Below are 12,969 nucleotides of genomic sequence, written 5' to 3'. Positions count from 1 at the left end.
TTCCCCTCCAATTCCATTGAGGTTTTCCTTTTCAGATTTGTTCCTTATTTCCAGCTTTCTAAACTCAATGATTAGTTATCTTTTCATATTTTTAAACTCAGATGTATTTAGAAAAATTGATAACTTTACCCTTTTGTTTGCTTTCTTTTACCCTGCACTGTGTGAATTTTCCCACCTCGCTGACGAATCCTCTCCCTTCTTTTCTGTTAGCTCCCCCCTCTCCTGCTTAAAGCTGTGGATGCATGTTAGGCTTTCTCCTATCACTGCATCCATGCTCTCCAATTAGCATGTGGTCAGGCGCTTAGATCTTAAACAACTATAATCTGTGATTCTGTTCTGAATCTTCAGTACTGACTTTTCTACAAAATTCCGGATATGTACATTCAATGCTCACTTGATAGCTTGTCTTAGACGTGTAGTAGGCAATTCAAACTGAACATGGGCCCAAAAGGCTTATCGATTATTTCCCAAAATCTGTACCCCTCGCAGTCTGAAAACTGTCTTCCCCTTAGAAAACTCCACAATGAGCAATTATAGTTTCTCGCACCAAAAATGTATATTTAATTTGGGATAATTCTTTTACCCCCTATCAATCCACTGGCAATTAATTTTATCTCTAACTCCAATCATATCTGAAATTCATCTAATAAAATCTATTATCTCTATGACCACTGTTGAGAAAGCCATAATCATCTCTCACCTGGCCTCTATGCTCCATGGTCTAGTTTTGATCTTCTATAATTCATTCTTCAAAATGAAGCTAACATGACCTTTTACAAACAGTTATGATCATGACACTTTAATAATTAAACCACACATATCTAAGTAAATTAGCTATAATTTCTTTATCTGGATTACTTTTGCTCATATTATAGGCCAGGAATACATATTAATTCTTCAGGGAAGTGCTAGGGAAACTTTCTTAAACTCCCTAAATTAGGTTAGGTCTCATTGGTAAATGCTATCAGTATTCTGCATTTCTTCTCATAACTATCATCACAGTTATCATCATGAAAAAAAATGTATATAAATCAGCTTGCGCTGCCATAACAAAATACCAATGACTGGTTATCTTAAGCAAAGAACTTACTTGTCACGTCACACTTCTAAAGGCTGGGAAGCCCGACATCAAGGGGCTGGCCTATGTAGTCCCCAGTGGAGCTTTCTTCCGGACTTGCAGACTGCCTCCTTCTCTCTATGTGCTTATATGACCTCTCCTTTGTGTGTGTATGTGGGAGGTTGAGAGAGAGCAGGCGGAGGAGAGAGACGAGTCAGAGCCAGAAAGAGCTAGTTAGCCCTCTGGGTTTTCTTTTGAGAGCATTAATCCCATCATGAAGTCTCCACCTTCATAATCTCATCAAACCTTAATCACCTCTCAAGGGACTCATCTCCAAAATAATCATATTGGGGTTAGGGATTCAAAATATGAATTTTGGGTTGAGGGGAACACAAATATTCAATCCATAACACATCTTATAAAAGAAGTTACATAAATATTTAATGAGTGTAATACACATGTATTATTATTTTTATATTTTCCTTTATAATGTAAGGTACATGAGAGCAAACAACATTTCTATCTAATATGTGTGTGTGTGTATATATATATATACACATATGTATCTGTATATATATATAGTGATAAATAAATGTTTGTTGAGCAAATGAATAACTTAATGTGCAACTGAAATAAAGCTTGGGTCTCAAAATATAGACTGAAGCCACAGGTGAGGATTGAAGTTATTGTAATAGCTATGTGATGTTGTCAAGAAAATACACTTAAAAAAAGAAGAGAATGTAGCAAAAACTTTGCAGTAGTAGTTCTCAAAAAAAGAACCATAAGTTTGAAGACAATGGTATGACAGACTTGGTTTTGGTTACAAAACTCACAGACAATCTCATTTTTATTTTTATTTTTCTACTTTTTAAGCCTTTTGTCCTACTGAGTCAATAATTAAGAACTAATAATTATTTACTGAATAAGAAGAAATTTCAAGAATTTTTGGCATTCTCAGCATCGTCCTAACTTACTTCAAATTGTCTGGTATAAATTAAAAGACAATGCTTAGTATTAATCTTAAGATGGGATATACATATATACAGAGAGAGAGAGGGTGAAATGGAAGAAAAAGCAAATTCAATAGTGTCAGTGAGACTGATTTCAGGCATTTTAACAGGTTTCCCAAGACAAAATATAAATATGCATTATCTTCAACTCAGGTTGGGAGTACAACTTCTGAGTTTGTCCCTAGTGTTGTCTATTAGTTGCTTCTGGAATCCAGACCTAGAATAGAAATATGCCCGAAGGGCCTTTTTGGCCTTTCAAAGGATCTACTCATCTCTAATGTTAACCAGCTGCAGCTGTAAACTGCTTCAGCAAGAAAAAACACACATATACACCAAATGAAAACACATCTTTTTTTTTTCCAAAACTATTTTACGTTAGCTATCCATCTTTCACAAACATCTGCCAGTAAGATATTGAGCAAGCAGTTAGAAGAAGCGACATCCACAAAGCTTACTGCTGTTTCCCCTCCTCACTCACATGATTACATCTAATAACCAGTTGGAACCTGTGAGATTTACTGCTTTTGCAGAAGGCCTGGGTGTGGGGAAAATATTGGTCAGGGTGACGTTTTAAAATGAAAAATATAGCTTTACTCTGGTCTCAGAATCTTTATAAAATTTACTCAGTGGGGGTTAACTGCCCCTGCCCTGGCATGAAAATATGGCAGGCCCTATGCCTATCTGACTTATTTTTAGATAGCATACACCATTGAAGGCAATGTTAAGAGCTAACAGAGTCACCATTTAGTAAATACATTTCTAATACAAAACTAAATTTTAAAAATCACAACTATATATAATATAAATTATGTCTCCTCTCCCCAGGTCAGGTCTCTGAGTGAATGGAAATGTCTTATTGCCCACAACGCTATCTACACTTTATTTACTTTTAATAAATTTTATTTTTTAGAGAGTTTTAGGTTCACAGCAAAACTGAAAGGGAGGAAAAGGGCTCTTCTGTCTCCCTGCCCCGAGACATGCCTCCCCGGTTATCAACATCCCCCTCCAGATGGGCACATTTGTTGCACCCGATGAACGTACACTGACACATGATAATCACCCAAAGTCCACAGTTCACATTCGTGTTCACTCTTGGTGTTATGTCTTCTATGGATTCAGACAAATGTATACTGGCATGTAGCCATCACTATAGTATCCCTCTACCCCCACCTGCTGGCAACCACTGGTCCTTTTATTGTTTATTGTCCACAGTTTTGCCTTTTCCAAAATGTCATATACTTGAACTTATATTGTGTGTAGCCTTTTCAGATTGGCTTCTTTCACTTAGTAATGTGCATTTAAGATTCCTTCAAGTCTTTTTATGGTTTGACAGCTCATTTATTTTCAGCACTGAATAATATCCCATTGTCTGGATCACCAGAGTTTATTTATCCATTCACCTACTGAAAGACATCTGAGTTGCTTCTAAGTAATGTAGTAATGTATTCTACTTATAAAAATAAAATAAGCTACAATTCTACTTCTGAAAGAAAGAAATGAGTTTCACAGTAAAATTACGTCCATACCAATAATAAAATGTTTTTGCCAATTAATATTGACTGATATATTACCACTGATACACAATTTTTCATTAAAAAGAAAAGTTTATTAATGTATTATAATTATCATTATGTATCAGAAAATGGAGAAACAAGATTAATAAGATAAAATTTGCCTTCTTTGAGTTTACAGTGGAAATGTGAGTGGAGTCTTCCTTACTACGGAAACTACTTGCCATCTAGGTCAGTATTACTTGATGCCAATTAGAAATGTGATTTTTTATCTTGATTCCAAGAACTTCTGATTTACTCAACTTCTCTGGGTCCCTAAATATGTATTTTTAATATGCATCTCAGATGATTCACGTATTTGAGAACCACCACTGTTCCAAAGAATGAGACTCCAGAGAGGTACAAACAGTAAAACACAATGCAATGGGGATGGACATCAGCAAGATAGCCAAATAAGACTTCCTTCACATGTATCTCCCCTCAACAGCATAATTTTGCATTTATACACAGACAGAAGTGCCTCTGTGGGAGCTTTGGGATCTAGGTAGGAGATTGTGAAACCTTGGAGAAGTCCAAGTCTGAGGAAAGCTGTTTTGAGAAAGGAAGCCCACACTCAGGTGTCTACCTGTGACTGTAGCCCTAGCTACACACCTGGAAGCAGCTCCATATACCTGAGGACTTACCTACAGCCCAGTCTGGCTTTGATTCTGTCACCAGCAACAAATACCAAGGTACCCAAGAGGAATCATGCCTTACCTATATATCAGGTAACAGGTATACAAATCTCAGTCCTACTTGTAGACCCTGAAGTCTACAGCCCATGAAACAGCTTCAGCCCCTCTTATCACAATCCAGGAGCCCATGAAGAAAAGTGATGTTGCCAGTAACCAGTGGACAAGAAGTCCTCTGTGGAAGTCCAGGAATCCAGTGGAGAAGTTGCAGTACAGTTCTGGAGCAAAAAATCCAAGATTAGATGCATTGAATAAGGTGAAAGGAGCAGGTTCATATCACCGCTTGCTTAAGACAGGACAGCCCAAATCCAAGAAAAACCTTGTCAACTTGTGATTTCTCCAGAGGGGGAACGTAAGAGCATGCAAGTTAGCATCTGGCTTGCTGAGCTCTGCTGTATGCTGCTGACGAGACTCAGTTTTATCCTGCTCCATTCAGAATACTGAGGTATGCTTCCTGACTATGGGGCAGGGACTACCTGGGAGAGCAGCAGAAAGGACTTCTGTAGGACATTAAAGGGACATGAATCCAGCTAAGTGCATCTCAGATTCTATCAAGAAGCCTGCCGATGAACTGCCAGGAATTACTTATCTGTGGATCCCCACAACAGTCCCACAGGCAATACTAGTTAGTGTTCTAATCACCTCACCCACGCACACATCCCACCCAGCATCTGATTCCTTGTGCATACCCCTGATGGTGGCAAGAGTTAGCCACTGCAGATGGCTAGTGAGCACACACAGAGAGCTAAATTCTATGGGTGTGGGAGAAACCATAAACTTGTATAATCAGCACCACTCTAGGGAAAGCAAAAGGGAGGCTGCCAGTATTCAGCCTGGTTTGGCAGAATCCAGGGAAGGCACACAAGCTTAGGAATTCTGCCACAAAAGGAAGCAAAATATGTGGAGTAGGCACACCCACAGGGAAGATCTGAACAAGCCTCAGAAACCCTAGCAGAGCTGATGGAATACATTTATCCCAAAAGCCAGTCAGTGAAGACTGGAGGAGGTGACCCTACTTCAAATGCAAAAACAATAATTCAAGACTTAAAGGAACATATAAAAAAATCAAGAAAACATGGCACCACCAAAAGAACATAATAATATTCCAATAACAAACCAAAAAGACATGGAAATGTGTGATTTGTCCAATAAGAATTCAAAATTACTATTTTACAGAAGCTCAGTGAGTTATTAGACAAAGAAAAACAATTCAATTAAATCAGGAGAACAGTACATGAATAGAATGAGAAGTTTAACAAGAAGTAGAAACCATTTAAAAAACAAACAAACAAACAAACAAACAAACAAAAACCCTCTAGAGCAGAAGTATAAAATCCCAGTGAAAAATTCAATAGAGATCTTCAACAGTGCTTTGGCCAGGCAGAAGAAAGAATCAGAGAACTTGAAGATACATCATTTGAAATTCTCCAATCAGAACAGGAAAAAGAAATAAAAGATCAACTAAACTAAGAGCTATGGAAAAAAAAAGATAAACAAAACTGGCAAATACTTAGCTAAACTAGGAAAAGAAGAGAAAAGGACCCCCAAAATAAAATCAGAAATGAAAAATGGCACCATTACTACCAATACCATGGAAATAAAATAGAAACATGAGACTATATGAAAAGTTATAGGCTAACAAATTTGATAACATAGGGGAAACAGAAAAATTACTAGAAACATACAAACTATCAAGGCAGAGTCATAAAAAAATAGAAAATCTGAACAGATCAATACTGAGTAAGGAAGGAGGTTGAATCAGCAATCAATAACCTCACAACAAGGAAAAGCCCAAGGCAAGGTGGTTTCGCTGTTGAATTCTATCAAACACTGAAAGAAGAATTAGAGCCAATTCTTCTTAAACATTGAAGAGGAGATAACACTATCAAACTCATTTACGAGGCTAGCATTACCCTGATATCAAAGCCAGATAAGAACACTACAAGAAAAGAAAACTACAGGCCAATATTCCTGATAAATACAATAAACATTCTTGATAAAATCCTAGCAAACTGAATTCAACAGCTCATTAGAAGGATTATTCAGCATAATCAAGTGGGATTTATCCTTGGGATGCAGGGATTGTTCAAGATATGCAAATTGATGTTATATATACCACATTGAGAGACTGAAAGATGTAAAGTATATTATTCTTTTAATGGACACAAAAAGATTTTGGAAAAAAATGACATTCATTTATAATAAAAACTCTAAAAAAATCAAGTATATAAGAAATGTACCTCAACATAATAAAAGCCATATATGACAAATGAATAGCTAACATCAGACTCAACAGTGAAAGATTGAAAAGTTTTTTCTCTAAGATCAGGAGTAAGACAAGGGTACCCTCTCTCACCACTTCTATTCAACATAGTGCTGGAAGTCCTAGCCAGAGCACTTAGTCAAGAAGAAATACAAATAATTTGTATAACAGGTATACAAATTAGAAAGAAGGAAGTTTACAGTTGATATGATAATGGACAGAAAAAATTCTAAATACTCCACCAAAAAACCTTTAGAACTAATCAACAAATTCAGTGAAGTTTCAAGACTTAAAATCAAGAAGCAAAAAGTAGCTGTGTTTCTATACATTAACAGTGAACGCTCTGAAAAATAAAGAAAGGAAATCGAGTAGAATGGTGGTTGCTAATGGTTGTAGGGGTGGGAGCAGGGGGATGGAAAGATGCTGATCAAAGAGTACAAACTTCCCGCTTCAGATGAGTGAATTCTGGGGATCTAATGTAGCGAATGGTGATTATAGTTAACAATATTATATTGCATTCTTGAAAACTGCCAAGAGAGTAAATACTGAATATTCTTACTATAACAAAAGCAGAATGGTAATTTTGTTAGTTGAAAAATATTTATTTAACCTTATTGTAGTAATCATTTTGCAATATACATGTGCATGGAATAGTCATACTGTGAAACTTAAACTTATACAATTCTACATGTCAATTATATCTTAATAAAGCCAGGAAAAAACACACAATGGGTATTGTGTTGTTCTGCGCAAATATCCCTGGCAGGGCTGACACATCTACCTCCTAGACAATGGAATTATCAGCTGCTGATAAATTATAACAGCCACTCACAGTTGCCCTCATCCTCAGGGAGATGCTTAATTGCCTAACCCAAGGTTATTTCCCTTCCCAGAGTTAACATGTGGTCAATATTTGGATAGGGAATGCATAGAATCAGCCTCATGGGCTTTGAACTTATGTTGAGATTGGCTGAGGCTTCAGTTGCACTGCATTGATAAATAGCCTCTGTCCAATGGTTCCTTCCTCAGTTTTGCACAAGTTTATCTTCTGTGTGTTTCTTCAGCAAACCATCTGCATGAAAAACTTTATTTCAGAGTCTGTTTCCAAGGAACCCAATCAAATAGGATCAACAACACTGCCCATTTGACCTCATATTCACCTCTAGTTGAAAGCATAGGATAGAAGCCTGTGAAAGTTTTAAAGACATTTACAATCAGCGTATCAACAATTGGAAGACTTAGATCCAAGGGTAGTAAGCCTCAAATCTCAAAATATGTATTTTTCTATCTCCGTATTTGCAATTTCAATGTCTATCCTTTATTTCTTCCTTCCTTGGATCCTGCATTCCCTCTATTTTCCTTCTCCCCTTCCTCACTTCACACTTTTCTTTTTCCTTTCCTCATTTATTGTTTCCTGCCGTCTTTTCTTTCTTTCCTTTGTCAAAAAAAAAAAATTATTGGCTATGTATCACTATTCCTGATGTGGAAGAGACAGCAGTGATCTAGAGAGGAAAAAAAAATCCTATCATAAATAAGCCTAAATTATATTATGAAGAAACAATCATAAAATAAGTAACATACATAATATTTCAAATTTTGATAAGTTTTCTGGAGGAAAAATAAAGCATATAATAGGAATAAATATTACTGGTTTGGTCATTACTATTTTAAATAGAGTTGTCAAGGAAAGCTAGATTGATAAAAATAAAACATGTGTGCAGAAGCCTAAAAGATGAAGATGAGAGTCATGCGGCTATCTGGGGGAAGAGCATTCCAAGTGTAGAAATCTGAAATGCAAAGGTCTCCTGCAGATGTATGCTTTTGGTGTATTTGAGGAATATCAAGAACATTAGTTTGATCAGAGTAGACCTGGTGACAGGAAAAGTGATTTAGATGAGATCAGACAAAAGAGTGAAGGAAAGTGTATATTTTAAAAGAATTTTAGGCCACTGTATGGGATTTAACTTTTATTTTACTCTGTGTGAGGTTAGATACCACTGCAGTTTTTTGAGCAGAGGAATGGTGAGATCTAGACCATGCTTTAAGAGCATCATTCTGGCACCTATATATAATATGAACCCAGCATTTTGGGTTTTATTCTTTAAATATGATTGTGAATTCAAAATAACAGCTGTTTACATTTTCTATCTAATAGATGTTTTAATTACATGTTTTGATAACAAATCTTTTAATAAGAATTATATCAACATAGATGAATTATTTTGAAGCACTCAAACATGTTAATCTTCATCAATTTTCTATGCAATGCAGTTAAACTTTTGCACTTTGCCCTTTTCTTTTAACTTCTATGGGCACAATGGCTTTAATGGCATGTTCAGAATAAAATTATTTAATATCATTACTGTCCAGTTAATTATTTACTAATTATACCCCCAGCCATTCTTAAGTTTCCTTTTGGACTGTAACTCTGTGCCATTTTTCCCAGCCCAAATTTGTCGAGAATATTTTATTATGTTTTCAATGACAACTGTTATCATTGGAAAAAACATCAATGCTCAATGACATTTTAACTATTTTGTTTGGGAAAAGACAAAATTATCCATTAAAGTAAAATAAAGTTATTTTTCTGGCACTTCCCTTTAAGGTTGTCTTAATAACATGATATAACTTTTACATTAATGAAAATGGTACTATTCTTCATCTGCCATACATAGTTAATTGCATTCTATGTATTAAAGATTAAACATATACTGGGCCTACAAAAACTTAAACAACATTATCTGCCCTCAGTTGGCTGTCAATTAAGAGAAACAAGAAAATACACAGATTGATAGAATACTGTATTGTAAGTGTCATGATAATCGTCTGGAAGGCTCCCCAGAGACACATTAGAGAACAGGAGGGTAGAGATCAATTCTTATTAGAATCTCATTGTCCTTCACCTACAGTCCACCAAGGCTGCTCTTGAGCTAGTCCTTCCTGTTGCTGTTTCTTGTCCTATGCTTCTAGGATACTGGACAAATTTGAAGCTACCAAAAGCTGCATACTGCAGTAAAATAATTGTTGTTTTGCACTGTCAGCTCTAAGCGCAACTTCACATTGTAAAATAAAATTTATATTTTATGGCAAGACAAGAACTATTAAAGCATAAGAAGTTTTTCTCTACCATTTGGCTTCCTCTCTCCTTTCTACTGTGTACTGTATATCTGCATTATGCATCTATGAAACCTCCCTCATCGGCAGAGATACCTGCTCAACCATAAAGAGCAACCAACAAGACACCTAGCACCAACAACAACTCCTTAAAAGATAACATTCCTTCTTCATCTTGTACGGTGCCACAATGACCCATGGCCCACTACCTTCTAGACTGTATAAACCATCAATAAGATGTCGTTTAATGCACAGCCTTCTGTCTCAAAAACTTACGTAACTGTGTTTTGACCTCTAACTGGTGGAACAGTTCTTGGGGCTTTCTGAGAGGCTGCTCCAGTGTTCTAATCTTCAATTTGGCTTGAATAAAATTTTCCATTTCTTTCTCAGATAGACTGCTTAGTTTTTGTCAGCAACATCAATCTTCTTTGACTTCTGTGTACTCACCTCGACCCTTATATATGTGCATACATGTGAATAAGTAAGTATGGATAACCAAAGTTCTAGTTCGCATCTTCCAACTTGTCTAGTTCAATATAAACGCATGGCAAGTTCTCAGTAACACTGAATAAAATAGGTAAATGTTTTAACTCATCCTACTGAATTCACTGAAACACAGAAACAGCGGTTGCTTTATCTTCTTTCAGATAGGTAGAGTATCTACTTTCCTCTGTAATTCCAAGGTCCTCGTCCATGCAAGTAATAATGACAGGAATGGTCTGAAGTCCATCAACTTGATGCCGTAGGAATGAGAGGAGAACTTCTTCATGGATTCTCACTGTGGGCTCCATGGCTAGAAAGCCCAGGACGCAGCTGAGCCAAAAGAACAATAGGTAAATCAGTACCTTCAGAGGTTCGTATAAGACAGAGTAGACAATGGAGAAAACACTGATATTATTCTCATCACCATGGCAATCTAGCTATACAAACACGGACTTCACGTTTAAAAGGAGATCTAAGGTAATTTCTGGTGTTAAATGATTCTGCAACTAGAATATTAAAGAGGATATATATCTCATATGTATATGTGTGTATATATATATATACACACACAAACACATACATAACAATGCCTCTAATATCTAGGAGGAACATACAAAGGCATTACATTTCCTCACCCATCTCTGTCTTGCCATCATTGCTCTGCCTCAGGAGGACTGCTAAATATAGTACAGACCTGGTATAGCCACAAGTGTGTAGGGTGTAGTTTGACTTTGGTATATCACTGCGATTTTATCTTTTCTTCTTATTGTCCCTAGATTATATGTTTAAAAAAATAGATCAACGGGTTTATTGTTGTCCCACTTCTAGTTTTCAAAGCATGTAATGCCAGTGATCTAAACCTAAAAGGAAGAGTACATTTCTGCTCTTGGTGTTATGATTCTAATATTTCTACTTCAACATCAAAGAGCTCATATGCTACTGTCCTATGATGAAACAAAAACAAAAAGAAAATTTAAAGTTATGTCCCTCTCCCCTGCCTTCTCTTATATGGTCAGCTAGTTATTTTAAATTACCCAGGCACATTATCCTAAACCAAACCTCAAGAAATACTAGCAATCAGGTTTCCATCATCATCTGACCTAAGTGTTTTAGTAAGAATGATTCAACCAGTTGTTTTACACAGATTAACTCTCTAAATATGAAGATGTAAATATTGAGCGGAGTTGCAGAGGAATCTAAGAGGACGAATAAGGTGAAAACTCATGGGCCTTGCATTGTTAGTTTATTTTTTACCCACAAACCATGCATATTTTCTCAAATTGCTGATAGCTAAATAGTAGGAGTGTTAGTGTGAGCTGAGGAAACTGGAGAAACTGGTTTCAGATAGAGCTAAAAATATCCTAGAGATACTGCACATTACAAAATGGACCTTTCCCAAAAGCATATTCGCTCATGTAGTTCAAACTTTATACATTTCTTTAGAAACATTGAAGATAAGCAATTAGAAGAGCTAGATAAAAAAATCTATTTGGAACTTCAGTGTTAGAAAGAAAATTCCAAGAGGTCAACAGATATAATTACAGCACCATAAAAAAGGCATTCCTCAATCAACAAGGTTAAATTTATATATATACATATATATATATATACACACACACACACATATATATATATACACACATTTATATACACATATACATACACACACGTACATACATACATAGATACATATATCTGTGAATATTCACTCCAGTAATTCTAATTTTATGTGAAAAGGTTTTTAAACATAAAAGTTAAGAAACTATACAGAAGTTAAGCAACTCTCCCCAAGCTCATACCACTATATGGAGACTGGAACCCAGGTTTAGTCTGAATCTAGAAACTGGAGAATTTTAACTGTAATATAATCCGACATTAAATAGCCTCCTGAATAAACAAAAGTATAATGCACACAAGTAAAAGAATCGTAAGTACACTAAGTAGATCTATCAATGTAACAAGAAAGATCTATTAAAAATGTAAAACCATAACATAGACATAAAAGCTGACATACAAATACATTTCTCCAGAGACATTAAATATTATATACATGCCAAATAATCATATAGTTGGAGGAAATTAATTTGAGGCAATGAGATATGAAGGATGGGTGCTCTGACAAGTCTAATTGCAGGCACCAGTTTAGGTCTTAGGAAGGGACTGGATGCATTTGGGAAGAGAAATTGAGGATACTGCTGAGCACAGTGTCCTTAGGATGCAGAAGGCCTGATTTCTAAGATTCACCAACCATGTGATCTTGAACGAGTAGTAAGATGGTAAAAGGGTAAATTTGAAGAAAATTCAGAAATTTAACCCAAACACTTCCTTTTTACAGGTGGAAAAACTGATGTCTGTGACATTTAATGACTTCTCTATTTCCTGAAATCCTCACTAATTATGTACAGAGCTACTGGGCTCAGTTTATGTATCTGTGAAGTAGGGCCAAAGTGCTAACCTTGTCTAGCTTTCAGCTAAGCCTTAACACTTAAAAAAATAGATTATGAGCCTTGTAGAGTAGAGTTAGCACACTGTGTAATTACTGTTTCTTCTGTAGGGGAGTACATGTTACCTCCTTTGCACTATAGCATACTCCTTATGGAGAGAGATTGTCTCTTCTTACCCTTTTAATTAAAAAGTGCTAAAACGTGTGAATGAATGAGGTTGATGTAAATGAGGTAAAATGACCTTAAATAGTAAAGTTTTAATAAATATCAGGTTTTTGAAAATCACATTTTTCGACATAATGAGATGCCACTTGTCATCCTGTACCTAACTATAGTGAGAAAATTTGATCCTTAGA

At 35.9% G+C, this 12,969-nt stretch overlaps 1 long non-coding RNA gene across 1 annotated transcript in view; it reads right to left on the bottom strand.

Annotated features, from left to right (window-relative positions):
- Positions 1 to 10,320: 10,320 nt before the first annotated feature.
- LOC140700426 (uncharacterized) overlaps positions 10,321 to 12,969 on the bottom strand; it is a 231,373-nt gene continuing 228,724 nt past the window's right edge. The window contains exon 3 of the long non-coding RNA XR_012078824.1: positions 10,321 to 10,499. This is a non-coding gene — a long non-coding RNA (uncharacterized lncRNA). The remainder of the gene's footprint in view (positions 10,500 to 12,969) is intronic.

The sequence above is a fragment of the Vicugna pacos genome, chromosome 2 (genome assembly GCF_048564905.1).
Source record: "Vicugna pacos chromosome 2, VicPac4, whole genome shotgun sequence".
Taxonomy (NCBI): Eukaryota; Metazoa; Chordata; class Mammalia; order Artiodactyla; family Camelidae; genus Vicugna; species Vicugna pacos.
This window is presented reverse-complemented; position numbering and strand designations above follow the sequence as displayed.